Source organism: Amphibalanus amphitrite, unplaced genomic scaffold (genome assembly GCF_019059575.1).
Source record: "Amphibalanus amphitrite isolate SeventyFive unplaced genomic scaffold, NRLGWU_Aamphi_draft 001225F_arrow, whole genome shotgun sequence".
Lineage (NCBI taxonomy): Eukaryota > Metazoa > Arthropoda > Thecostraca > Balanomorpha > Balanidae > Amphibalanus > Amphibalanus amphitrite.
In genome coordinates this window covers 55,372-68,878 of record NW_024882719.1, presented here as the reverse complement: position 1 = coordinate 68,878, position 13,507 = coordinate 55,372, and positions in this window count along the sequence as shown.

Below are 13,507 nucleotides of genomic sequence, written 5' to 3'. Positions count from 1 at the left end.
GGGTCCAACGCTGGCCAATGCCGGTCTTTTAAGGCCCCACGCTGACCTCTGAAGGCCCATGCTGGCCTATGTGTTTCACGAACAATTCTCCGCTGATGATTTTCGGTTAACATGCCTTTAACCCTATTCCTGGCGGGGGGGGGGGCCTCAGGAGCCCCCCCTGAGGTTTTTTGGTTATTTCTCCCAAACGCGTTGAGCTAGGAAGCTCAAATTTTCTGACTTTTCCTAGAAGGCTTCTACGCAACATGTCTGAAAATTTTGAGTTGATCTGACCTCAGGTCAGGTCACCAGAGGCGGTTTGGTGACCCTACCTCAGAAAAGTTTGCAATCACGCCAGAGCTAGAGTTTTTGACCGATCAATTTCTTCTCTTCAGGGTTTAGTTAGGGTACCAGTATGTGCAATTTGTATGTCTCGGAATTTTGATATCGGTGACCTAAGGTCAGGTCAATTTCGCGACCTCCCCATTATAAGTCAATGGGGGAAAAATCAACTCCCTGTTTTTACCACTAAAACGGGTCGGAATGGCCCCATATACCATACATGACTTCATATACGATAGACCTTCACTACATTGAGGTCTGTTTTGCTGTTGGGCAGCTGTGAGGTCATGTGACGTCATCAAAGGTCACCAAAGGGTTTTGGCCAATAACTCCGTACAGGAACAAGATACAGACGCGTGGATGGTCTCATTGTGTTCAGCTCGTCAAGACGCATCGAATGATATACATGATGACCTCGAGGTCACGTGACCTGAGGTCAACCTTTGACCTTGACCTTTCGAGGTCAACATATATATCATTCGATGCGGATTGACGAGAGGATCACGATGATGCCCTTAGTTTGTTCCTATCTTGACTAATTCGAAAGTTATTCGAGAAAAACTCTCTCCATATCTAGCGCCGCCATTTTGACTTTTTCGACCCCTGTGACGTCATCTTTGACCTGACCTGAAAATGACCTTTGTAAAAATTGTAGATCTTGGCCGTGCGTATCCGATGCCGTTTACCGCTTGTCGCTATCTTGCTTCGTTCTCGAGATCTCAGGGGGGGGCCGAATCGGCCCCCCCCCCCGCCAGTTTCTTGTCCCGGCGGAGCCCGCCAGGAATAGGGTTAACTCGATTTTAAAACACATTTCTTGGAATGCCTGCAAACGGTGAAAATGCGACCTTTGACCTGACCTGTGACGTAATCGGTTGGACCGAGGTCAATGGAATTAGGTCACAAGGTAGTTCTCCAATCGAACGCGTTTGAATTTTGAAAATTGGCTGGTAACTTTCCGAGATCTTAGGGGGGGGCGACCCCCCACGGGTGGATAGGGTCCGCCGATAGCCCTACGGGGCGCGGGCTAAGCGTGTGTTCACAAATTAGCGTGTGTTCACAAATTGACTGAACACAAATTCACCAGACTTCAATGGTGGTGTGTAGTGGGAAAGGCAATTCTGGTCCTAATTTTTCTCGCTCGTAGCGCTATTGGTTTGGTCTGCAGAAGGGGTGCCCGTCTTACCTAGCCTGACCGTCTTACCCCATGCTTTCCCCTACTTTTTTCACAACTCCTGGCCACCACACATATCTATTATCCAGCACACAATTCTGAATTCTGATGAATTTCTAGATGTCGCCGCGAGCGCCCGTTCTCTAGAGGACGCCACCTCGTGGGCTCACGGCTGTAGCTCGCCGCCGTGCCGCCGGAGACCCGACGTTGCCTGCGACACGGACCTCAGAAGGCACTCGGTAAGTAGGTATCCATTCCATACGGACAGCCATATCGTCCTTATTTTCCTCGGTACCAGCCCATGGCTGATCATAATTTCTTGTCCTCGGCACTGACGGCGACCCTCACTAGAGAGCTGGAGACTGGAGTCGAAAATCATCCCTGGGGTGCACCCGCTCAGTTCGCGGCGGGTGACCTTTTGAGTGGCTGTTCCAGCGGGACATTCACATCCCATTAGAACGGCCTCTGCTGCTGCAACACAACATTCGATGATGGTCCGCTCAGTTCAATGTGTATCCTATTCTTCCACAGTTCTGAAATGACATTTCTTACACCGGAGAGCACATGCCTTCAACAAGTTAGACCAATTCTCGAGTACCTACGGTAGTGTTGTTTGGTCGGGGCTCGTGGGCATCTTAAACAAACACAGACGGACTTGAGAGAGTTAAACAGAAATTTTTGATCTGGCTGAACCGATGCTCTCCCCCGGCCACAACGTGGCCCCTCAAAGTTTGGACTAATTGCCCTGCTTCGGCACTTCCGGATGTGTGCTCTGTCTTCTCAGAGGGGTGCAAGCGACAAACGGCAAACGTTGTTGGATAGCCCCAACAGGGGACTACCTTGTTTCATTGACCTAGTTTCATTGACCCAATTGACTCATTTTTCAACCCAGTTTCATTGACCTAGGTCAAACTGATGACGTCACAGGTCAGGTCAAATGTCTAATTTTCACCGTTTACAGACATTTAAAGAAATGCGTTGCAAAAACGAGTAAAATAAATTTCATTGAAACTCATCGATGGGAAATGTTCATCAAACACATATTTTCCTATTTGAGGTCACTGATACCAGGTCAGGTCACAGAGGTCAGGTCATTGAGGATCACAATATGAAAATATCATGTGATGCATGTTTCATGGTCCATTTTATATGCCAAATGCGATTATGTGGGTCAGGCAGCCTTTGGGGTCAGTTAAGATTATATTCTGGCGAAGGTCAGGTCAAGGTCAGGTCAAATAAGGTCAAATTTCAAAGTTGACATTTTGGCATAAAATGGTTACCGATTCTATGCAGCTCGTCACGGGGAGCTCAATGATGGTCTTTGTTTTGCGCTACGTGGTCTAGAATCGCTAAAAATTGAGTTCAGAAATTTGACGTCATCAATTTTGAACAGTTTTTTCACTATAACTTGGCCAAAAAAGGAAGTATCGATCTCAAGTTTGGTATGTAGATTATAGAAGAGCGCAGGGACTATCACAAATATTCAGTTTTTTTTTCGAAATTTGGAAATTTGAGGGATTTTTTGTGCGTTTTTCTAAAAAAAAACATTTTTTTTTACTTTTTAGGGGTCAAAATCACAAAATTTTAAAAATCCGTGAAGGCAATTTTGTAGCGCCGCCTTTTGTCTACATGAATATATAAAGAACTTTTAAATTGCTTGGAAACTGCAGCTTTTGTGGCGTTTCAAGATTTCATGTTTTTGCTCATTTTTGCTCGAACATGACCTCAGTTTGACCTCAATAACTCCTGACATAAGGTGACCTAAGGCGTGCAATTTTGTGTGAAGGTTTCAAATTGATGCCCGGGAAGGTACTGCAAATTTGGTGCCGCTGCACGCCGCCGTTTTCTTGCTATTCAGGAAAAACAACACACCCCCAGCGGGCGACGGTTAAAGGGAGGATCGAATCGGCTTTTCTCTTACGGAGTTTTTATTTATCAGCACCTGTTAGGCTCGGCTGCCAACTGTCGCATCATGTATTTGCATGCGAGAGATCTGAAAAAAACGACATCGTTTCTCCAATTGGTCACCCAGATATTGCAGATGTCCCACTTCTTCGCCGTCCCAGTTTCCCCACTCTCTCCTACTTATTTTCTGATATTTACTATATTTGGATGAAATTCAGGTCGAGGTCAGGTAAAGGTCAGAGTGCAAGTTGATTGTTAACCCGCGCCCCACTAGGGGGAGGGGGCTATTCATAGCCCCCCTCCCGTTTTTCTGCAAACACGTCTCAACTGCTTAACGTATCGACGCCAAACTTTCAGTACCTTCGGCTGAATCAATTTGACACCTTGTGTCAAAATATGAACTTCGTAGCTACCATACGTCGGCCGGAAATGACGCCAGAGTGACGACATGTTCGGTTGATTTCGTCGCAGAACATTGAACCACGGTAATCGCTCCCAAGAGCTCAGTTTTTAAGCTATGTAGATCTTATTTCTTTTCACGAAAGGACTCAGAATAGACTGCGATATTAAGCCGTTATCTCGGATTTTCAAAATTTGTAACATTTTGAAAAAATTTATATAATAAAAATCAAAAAAATACTTTTTTTTTCAAAACGTTTTCGATTTTTCGAAAAATCCAGAATATATGTGATAGAACACATGCTTATGACTTACTCTAGCCTAGCAAGTTTTAGCCAGATATCTTCAAAAATGGCCAAGTTATACCTACGCATTAAAGCAAAAATTTCAGTTATAAATTTTTCTAATCAATTTTTCAGTACGTTGACATCGTACACCAATATGAATAGCACCATCGTGTTCTTGAGCTCAAACTGCATCCGATAGACACTTTTTGTTGTTGAAAAATTTCAACTTTAAAATTTGACCTTTTTGACCTGACGTGGCCTGACCTAAGCTATATTCAGCTAAAAATGACTTCGAATGACATAAATGACATCGAATTCGAAATCTGTGGCCTAAATGGACCATACAACATGTGTTACGTGACCGACGCACGATATAAGTTTCTGTGACCTGTGATGACCTGACCTTGACCTGAAAATCAAAGTACAAGTTTGGTACGCTCAGGGTATCTAAAGCATTTGTTCTCGAAAGCGTAAACCAAAAATGAGCCTGATCTGATTTGTAAGACGGCGGCCAGATCCCAAGATGTAAACAAGCCAAACATCGATAATTTTTACTTTGACCTGACCTGTGACGTCATAGCCCATATGTGACCTCGAGGTCAATGAAATTAGGTTTCACTTGACAGTAAATTCCCAGTAGTTTCGGAGTTAGGAGGGGGCTAGCCCCCCCCCCCCCCCAGTAGGGCGCGTTATACGCAGACCCCATGAGTGGGGCGCGGGTTAACACGCGCAGTGGAACGGTTCCGAGAACTATACGCCCAGAGGGTGGGGGGGGGGGAGTGGGGGGGCAAATGTCCCCCTAAGCAGGGTTGTATACGACTCAATCAATAGCAATCAATTCAATCACGACAAATTTGGGAAACCAATCAAATCAATCAAGTCAGAGCAGTTTTCGGGAATTGATTCAATCGACTCAAACGCGACAATGAAAGGAATCAATCAACTCAATCAAACGACTCAAACCAAGATATACATTAGGTTTTTTGTCCCACCAACTTGGAAAAGTGTCCATAGCAGTCTGGTGTACCTACCTACCTACCTACCTACCTACAGAAGAAACAAAAATATTGTCATTTAAAATTATAAATTGCCATGCCATTCAAAGTTTCTATGTTGATGTAATAAGGAAGGATACCTAGTGATGGACAGGTGGATCATGATATTGAGGTTCAATGGGTAGAATTAGAGCAGAAGTTTCATTTAATGGGTGCAAAATAACCCAGTAGTTGACTTCAACAAACGCCCCTTAACCCAAATCACCACCTTTCACCAAAAAGTTGTCAATTTAATTTTGGCCATATTCCAGCTAAGTCATCAGGCCATCTACCCCATGTAAAGCCCCCGTCTGTCTCTTATGTGAGTTATGCGGAGCTCTTCTGAATTGAACCCTGAACATAATGAACCTAGCTAGGTTACATGCCACACTGACACCATATTGATATGAAAGTGTTGAAAATGTGCTATAAATTTGACAACTTCATTAGGTATGCTTTATGAAGACAGCAGGAAAGCAGGTAGGTACCTACTTACCTGCCTAGATGTGTCACTGGCTACCAACAGTACCAACGAAGGTAGATAGGTTATATGTGAAGAATTCAAAACATTTTATTGCAATACAATTTGAAACTGTTAGGACTGGGGGATAGGGATGAGCATTAAAAATATATTTAAAAGGAAATGGAAAGGACAGGGACTCTGGAACCACAGGATACGTTAAGGACAAAGGAAGAAGAACAAGGAAAATTAAATGCCGTTGGTTGTTGTTGTTATGGGTTAGGGCGCGTAGCAACTTGGAAATGCCGTTGGTGCGACTGCGAAAAAACAAAGAAAACGTTTTGCCAAGAAGTATGCTAAGCTTTTATAAATCCCTACTCTACGTCTTTTGATTTTTTGGTAAGATGACGTCATTGATTATCATGTAGTATGGTAGATCATCATAAAATAAATCGGTTGTACAACACCAATTTCGTTTTAATTATTATTTCATTTGAAATAAAACCACTTAATAATATTCGGTAAAATATTTTAAGGAAAATGAAATATATTAAATATGTTATGCCTAGGCTTTCAGGAGAAAAGGATCAACAAACGTTCTGCTGCAAATTAAACAATGCAGCAAATTAGCTATTAATTTAAACGTAATTAGCGAGACGAAAACGGCGCTTTTGTTTCAGTAATTTTTGTAGGGGTTTCAGATATTTATAGAGTTCAGCGAGTTCAGTGGGTTGTTTCTGAGGAGATGTGGAGATGTGAATTAGTAATTAATCACACTTTATTAGTATATAGGGCCTTGCACTTTATCATCTGGATTAAAAAAAAGTTTCCTGCTGAGTGCAGAAAGGTAGGTAGGTGCATCGCCAGGTTCTATCACAGGATTGGAGCAGTTATTGCAGTTGAAAGTCAAAGTTGGCTGTTCATGTTTAGGCCCTGTTCTTTATTTGGCCATCTACCCCATATTGCAGTTGTGATGACAAGCAGTTTTCAGTGTAGTTTTGTGATCTTTGATGTCATCAATTGGTGTCATTATTTTTCGTCAACTAAAACTTATTTCAACTTTCCATTCAATCGACTCAATCATACGAGTCACGGGAATCAAATCAGTCAACCAGTCGCTAAAGTCAAACGAGTCAGTCAACCAGTCATCTCGAAAAGTCAATCGACTCAATCCAATCAACTCAAAATACGCGTTGAATCAAATCAATCAATTCAATTGACTTGATTGGTATACAACCCTGCCCCTAAGGTCTCAGTTCCTATGTGAGTTAAAAGAACAAAATTAGGAGGGTGGGTGGGGGCTGTAAGGAACTCTATTACGTGGTAATTTCATGACCCTAGGTCAATATCTTCAAGGTTAAATGAGGTCAAACATGGTTTAATTTCCCATATAAGGGACTTTTTTATTTACACGCCCATAACTCAAAAAGTTACCGGCCGATATTTTTATTTCTTTTACAGGTGCATCAGTACGTACATATTGAAATATATATTGAGCATTTCTACCTAATCCAACCGAGGCATAGATATTAGATATGGCAGTTAGACGCCTGCTAAGAGTCGCCGGCTGAGGCGGGGATTGGCCGACACGGGAAACGTTTCAGCCACAATTTAAGTTTACACCCTCGTAACTCAAAATGTTCCCGGGCGATTTTCGCATTTCTTTGACCGTAAGATTGCCTAAACATTTATAAGTATTCACAGAAGATTTGACGTCTAGGCGTCCATAGCGTCTTAATTGCGTAAAAAGCTTGTTTTTTATTCATTTTCCATCAAGCGGGCTAAAGATCAATTATATTGGATGACGGGGGTGACTTAACCACGATTTCAACTTAAGACGATTGCACATATTTTTTAACTGCACTTACTTATTGGGGTGACGCTGGGTTCAAAACACGGATTAAGATTAGCAGTCTTCAGGTTTTGTTATTATTGTGTTAACCCTCGCCGGACCTATTGGTTTTCTACAAATGCGCCGGCCGAGGGGGGGGAGGGGCGGGTACGACCCCCCCCTCGCCGTTTCGCCCCTGGTGGAGCTAGCGCGTCGCGGAAAAAACGAGCGTGCGCGCCGTTACGAGATGCAGAGATGGGTACCCGATTTTATGGTCCTAGGTCAACCGGTGACCTCTGAGGTCAGGTCAAGTGCCCCAGGGTACGGTTCAGTTTTTGGTGAATAACTTTGCAAAAAACGACCGCAGAGCCGCGATTTTGGCAGCATCGTGTTTACCTCGCTCAGGCGCGTCGAATAATATACTTTTTGTTCGAGTCAGGTCAACTTAGGGTGTTGACCTCAGGTCAAGGTCAGGTCAGCACCCCCAGGTCACGAAGTTGGTTGAAAGAGGTCATGTTGCATATCATTCGATTTGGCAGGTCTTCCTGAGTCCATTGGTGGCTTTTTCGACTCGCTAGCTCAATTTGATCGGGAGTTATTGACGAAAAACTAATATGACCTTGATGACGTCATAAATGACGTCACGCAAGGTCAACATTGCAAAAGTGACGCATCTAACCTTGCAAGGAGTGCATCAAATCACGATTCTGTGTGCTTGAGATAGTTGGAGATCGTTCCCGGCGCCAGAATAGCAGTTTTCATTTTTCCCCATTGACTTATAATGGTGAGGTCACGAAAATGACCTGACCTCATATGACCTTTAGGAAAAATCCGGAATATAAAAGCTGTGAGACTCATAATGGATACTAGATCCTGCACGTTTCATTTCCCTGTGACATCTCCTCTGGCAGTGAGGGCGTTGCGAAGCTGCGACATCTGAAGACCGTGCAGAGGTTCACTTATGATGTCATAGGTCAGTGACCTGACCTGACCCAAAAATGCAGTTGGTGTCAAAAGATGCGGCTTGGATCAAAGGTCAGGTATGCCAAGTTTCAGCTCTCTATCGCCAGCGTGTTTGGAGCTATCGCGAAAAAAACCTATGGGGGGGCGGCACCCGCCCCCCCCCCCCCCTCGGCCGGCGAGGGTATGTTGCATGAAAATGTTCGTTAGTCATAACGTGTGTGAAGATAGCGACGTATTCAGCGACGGATTCAGCGTCGAATTCAGAATTCGCTGAAAACACGTTATCAGGTCAAGTAGGACACGCTGATTCAAAAAATGGACATAAAACACATTTTTAAGGTCATTTTTAGGGTCAAATTTGAGGTCAAAAGATGGTGTACCCAATAACGTCCCATGGGCGCAAGAGGACCAAAAGTGGTCATACATGATAGCTCGTGTCCGTGGGCAGACTCCGTGATCATGACATTGACCTTGACCTTTGACCTTCAAGGTCAATTTTGAGGTCAAATGACGGAGTACCGGATAACGTCTCGAATTTATGGAAGGCGCGGGCTAAAAACGGTCCCAAACGACGGCCAGCCTCGTTGGCTAGCCTCCGCTACCCTGACCTTGGATCTAGCCCCTGACCTTCAGGATCAAACACCAGGTCAAAGATAGGCACCATTTCCCAAAGAAAGAGTAGGGCGAAATGTGAAAAAGTTGTTCTGCTACGTCTCAAACAACCATGGCAGATCAACTTTTTCACATTTCGCCCTGCTGTTTCTTTGGGAAATGGTGCCTATCTTTGACCCGGTGTTTGACCCTGAAGGTCAAGGGCTAGATCCAAGGGCAGGGTAGCGGAGGCTAGCCAACGAGGCTGGCCGTCGTTTGGGACCGTTTTTAGCCCGCTCCTTCCATAAATTCGAGACGTTATCCGGTAGCCCGTCGTTTGACCTCAAATTTGACCTTGAAGGTCAAGGTCAAGGTCATGGTCACGGTGGCTGCCCACGGTGACGAGCTATCATGTATGACCACTTTTGGTCCTCTTGCGCCCATAATTCGTGATGTTATCCGGTACCCCGTCCTTTGACCTCCAATTTGATCTTGAAGGTCAAACATTAGGGTCAAGGTCAAGGGGATAAAAATGTAGCCCTGGAGGCCAAGCATCCACTGGCATGGTTGTTTGAGACGAGGCAGATCAACTTTTTCACATTTCGCCCTACTCTTTCTTTGGGAAATGGTGCCTATCTTTGACCTGGTATTTGACCCTGAAGGTTAAGGGCTAGATCCAAGGTCAGGGTAGCGGAGGCTAGCCAACGAGGCTGGCCGTCGTTTGGGACCGTTTTTAGCCCGCGCCTTCCATAAATTCGGGACGTTATCCGGTACCCCGTCGTTTGACCTTAACCCTCGCCCCGTTGGGGGGGGGCCATTTTGGCCCCCCCCCTGTGGTTTTTCCTGAATAGCAAGAAAACGGCGGCGCGCAGCGCCGCCAAATTTTCAGTACCTTCCCGGGCATCAATTTGACACCTTCACACCAAATTTCAAGTCTTAGGTCACCTTAGGTCAGGAGTTATTGAGGTCAAACTGAGGTCATGTTCGAGCAAAAATGAGCAAAAAACATGCAATCTTGAAACGCTCACCAAATCTACAGTTATCAAGCAATTTCAAAGTTCTTTATATGGTCTAGTAGACAAAAGGCGGGGCTACAAAACTGCTATCTCGGATTTTCAAAAATTTTGGTTTTTGACCCAAAAAAAATCAAAAAATTGATTTTTTTTAGAAAAACTTTGGAAAAATCCAAAATTTTTCCGAATTTCGAAAAAAACCGGAATATATGTGATAGTCGCAGCGCTCTTCTATATACATACCAAATTTCAGATCGATATCTCGTTTTTTGGCCAAGTTATAGCGAAAAAACTGTTCAAAAATGATGACGTCAAATTTTTGAACTCAATTTTTAGCAATTCTAGACCTCGTACGGCAAAACAAAGACCACCATTGAACTCCCCGTGACGAGCTGCATCGATTCGATACCCATTTTATGCAAAAATATTAACTTTGAAATTTGACCTAATTTGACCTGACCTTGACCTGACCTTGACCTGACCTTGACCAAAACGTGATCTAAGCTGGCCCCAAAGGCTGCCTGACCCATATAATCGCATTTGTCATGTAAAATGGACCATAAAACATGTATCACACGACACTTTCATATTGTGACCCCCCCGTGACCTGACCTCTGTGACCTGACCTGGTATCAGTGACCTCAAATAGCAAAATATGTGTTTGAAGAACATTTCCCCATCGATGATTTTCAATGAAATGCATTTTACTCGATTTTACAACGCATTTCTTGAAGTGCCTGTAAACGGTGAAAATTGGACCTTTGACCTGACCTGTGACGTCATCGGTTTGACCTAGGTCAATAAAATTGGGTCAAAAGGTAGTTCCCCGTTGGGGCTATCCAACACCGTTTACCGCTTGTCGCTATGTTGCGTGGTTCTCGAGATCTTAGGGGGGGGGGCCAAAATGGCCCCCCCCCCAACCGGGCGCGTTGCTCGGCAGAGCCCAACGGGGCGCGGGTTAAATTTGACCTTGAAGGGCAAAGGTCAAGGTCAAGGTCATGGTCACGGAGGCGGCCCACGGTGACGAGCTATCATGTATGACCACTTTTGGTTATCTTGCGCCCATAATTCGGGATGTTAACCGGTACCCCGTCCTTTGACCTCAAATTTGACCCTGAAGATGACCTTAAAAATCTGTTTTATATCCATTTTTGGAATCAGCGTGTCCTACTTGACCCAACTTGACCTGATAACGTCTTTTCAGCGAATTCTGAATCCAACGCTGAATCCGTCGCTGAATAGGTACGTACGTCGCTATCTTCACGGACGTTTAGTCATAAGAAAAAGAGTCGTGGCAAAATCACGGAAATGACACGCAAAATTACAAAAATTACCTTGCACAGCCGATCAGCGCCATTTCACCTTAATGACATAGTAATCTGATCATCAAGGATGTTTGTTTTACGAAAAAGTATAAGGGTGGGCGATATTACCCGATGCATGGCGTTCCCCGTCTTCCCCAATTCGTATATTAACCCTCGCCCGTATTGGTGTTTTTCCAGCCGCGAACGTATAAGGGGGGGTCCGTTGGACCCCCCCCCCCCTTTGCCGTTTCGCCCCTGATCGAGCTAGAGCTTCGCGGAAAAAACGAGCGTGTTGCCCGTGACGAGAGGAAGCCGATGATGCCCAATTTTAAGGTCCTAGGTCATTGGTTGACCTTGCAGGTCAGGTCAATGACCCCCAAGGCGGGAAAATCGGGACCTGTTAGAACGTCGTAAAGTGTGGCTGCTATGGGGTTTTTCGGGGCGCTGATCACGAATGTCATGCTAGTTTTGATCACAGATGATGTCTTCATGTATTTAGGCCAGGTCGGGTCAGGTCAGGTCAGGTCAACCAGTAAGGGTATTCGTAGTAGGTTGCAACCGCCTCTGACAGCTTCGTAACATGTTACGAAGGCACCAAAACTACTTCGTAAATGTTCATATGGTTGCTAAATTCGAATTCAGCTCCAAAAACTGGCCTAGAAACATGTAAAACTCGAAAAAGTGAACCGAGGTCATCAAAGGTCAATGACCTGACCTGACCTTCAGGTGACCTTGACAACCACCCTAATGCATGGGGGCAACATCATATCACATGTTTGAACGCTTGAAACCACGAAAAGACTGCAAACGCGCGGCTAATGCGAGCCGACATACGCCGAATCGCGATTCCAGCCAAACATGGTCTCGAAAAGTAGGTCACAGGTCAAAGGTCATTTGGGTCAGGGTCATGAAATTTTCAGGGTAGGTGTGAAATTGATGAACGCGAGGGTACTGAAAGTTTCGTCGCGATCGGCCGCTTTTTACGCGAGTTATTCGCGAAAAACCATGGGGGGGTCCGTTCGACCCCCCCCCCCCCTATACGGGCGAGGGTTAAATTTGTAATATCTTTAGATATCTAGGTATATAAATAAGTGATAATATACATACTACATAGTGATAATACGCAAGTCAACAAGCAAAGTAAACAAAATGTCATACAAGGTGGGGCAGCATAATCGGGAATGCTTTTTGAGCTCTGATCATGAGTATCCTATATGCATGGCAGTATTTTGATAAATTATATCATGACAACGAAACGTCCAAAAGTTGTGCATCATATGACATGACTACATCCATAAGCGTGCAACCTCCTGGAAAAGAGCAGCAAAATAGTTCGGCGGTGCTCCAAGTGCTTTGCGCATACCCATAGACACTAATGTTAAACGAGGATTTTGTTTAAAACCCTGTAATTCCACGTAAAGGCTGCTGGACAGGTCAACGTGCTATCACGGACGATAAGGGTTGTGTGTGAATACTCAGGACAAAAGGTTAACTTAATCCTCGTAAAATAGCTCGTAGCAGAGGACATACAGATGACTCGCTTGAATACCAGGAAGAAGCTCTGCATACCATAGGAATTGTATCGAGAACATTCCAGCGGTCATGCGAAGTTAACATCCTGGTGGGGTGATTGACGTATCATATGGGTGGTCTTCAAGGTAGGTGCACGTGGTGCACTGCACCCTATATACTTAATCGAACCCGGATAAAATGAGCACAGCTCCCGAGTTGAGGCGCCCCTAAACCCCAACACACACACACACACACACATAAAATGAGCCCCTCTGGTAAATACATCCGCACTCTGGCAGACTCACCTGAAGCCGTCGGAAGAGAGAATCACTGACGGTATGTACAGCCACCGGCAGCAAACTGCGTGGTAGGTAGGGGAAGTAGGGGGAACGCCGAATACTTTTTTCTGACGCCCGTAGCACGCAAGGTAGACAACATAAGCTATTCTTGTTGGCGTCATTCGAGAGGCCAGTCTTTTGTCTTTCAAACATACCAGGCGCATTTGATGAATTCGCATACCGTTAAGCGCAAAAACTAAAAATATCAAAGAACTGACTTTTTCGGCGTTGCCCCGGACTGCGGGGAAAGCCGAAAATGGGATAAATGATCTACGAGGAATGCAGACATTGATGTTTTGCCAATTTATCTCAACTTTATCCAAAATTCATCAAAGCTGACACGCGTTTTAAGAGCTTGAGGACGCTTGGTGCACACTG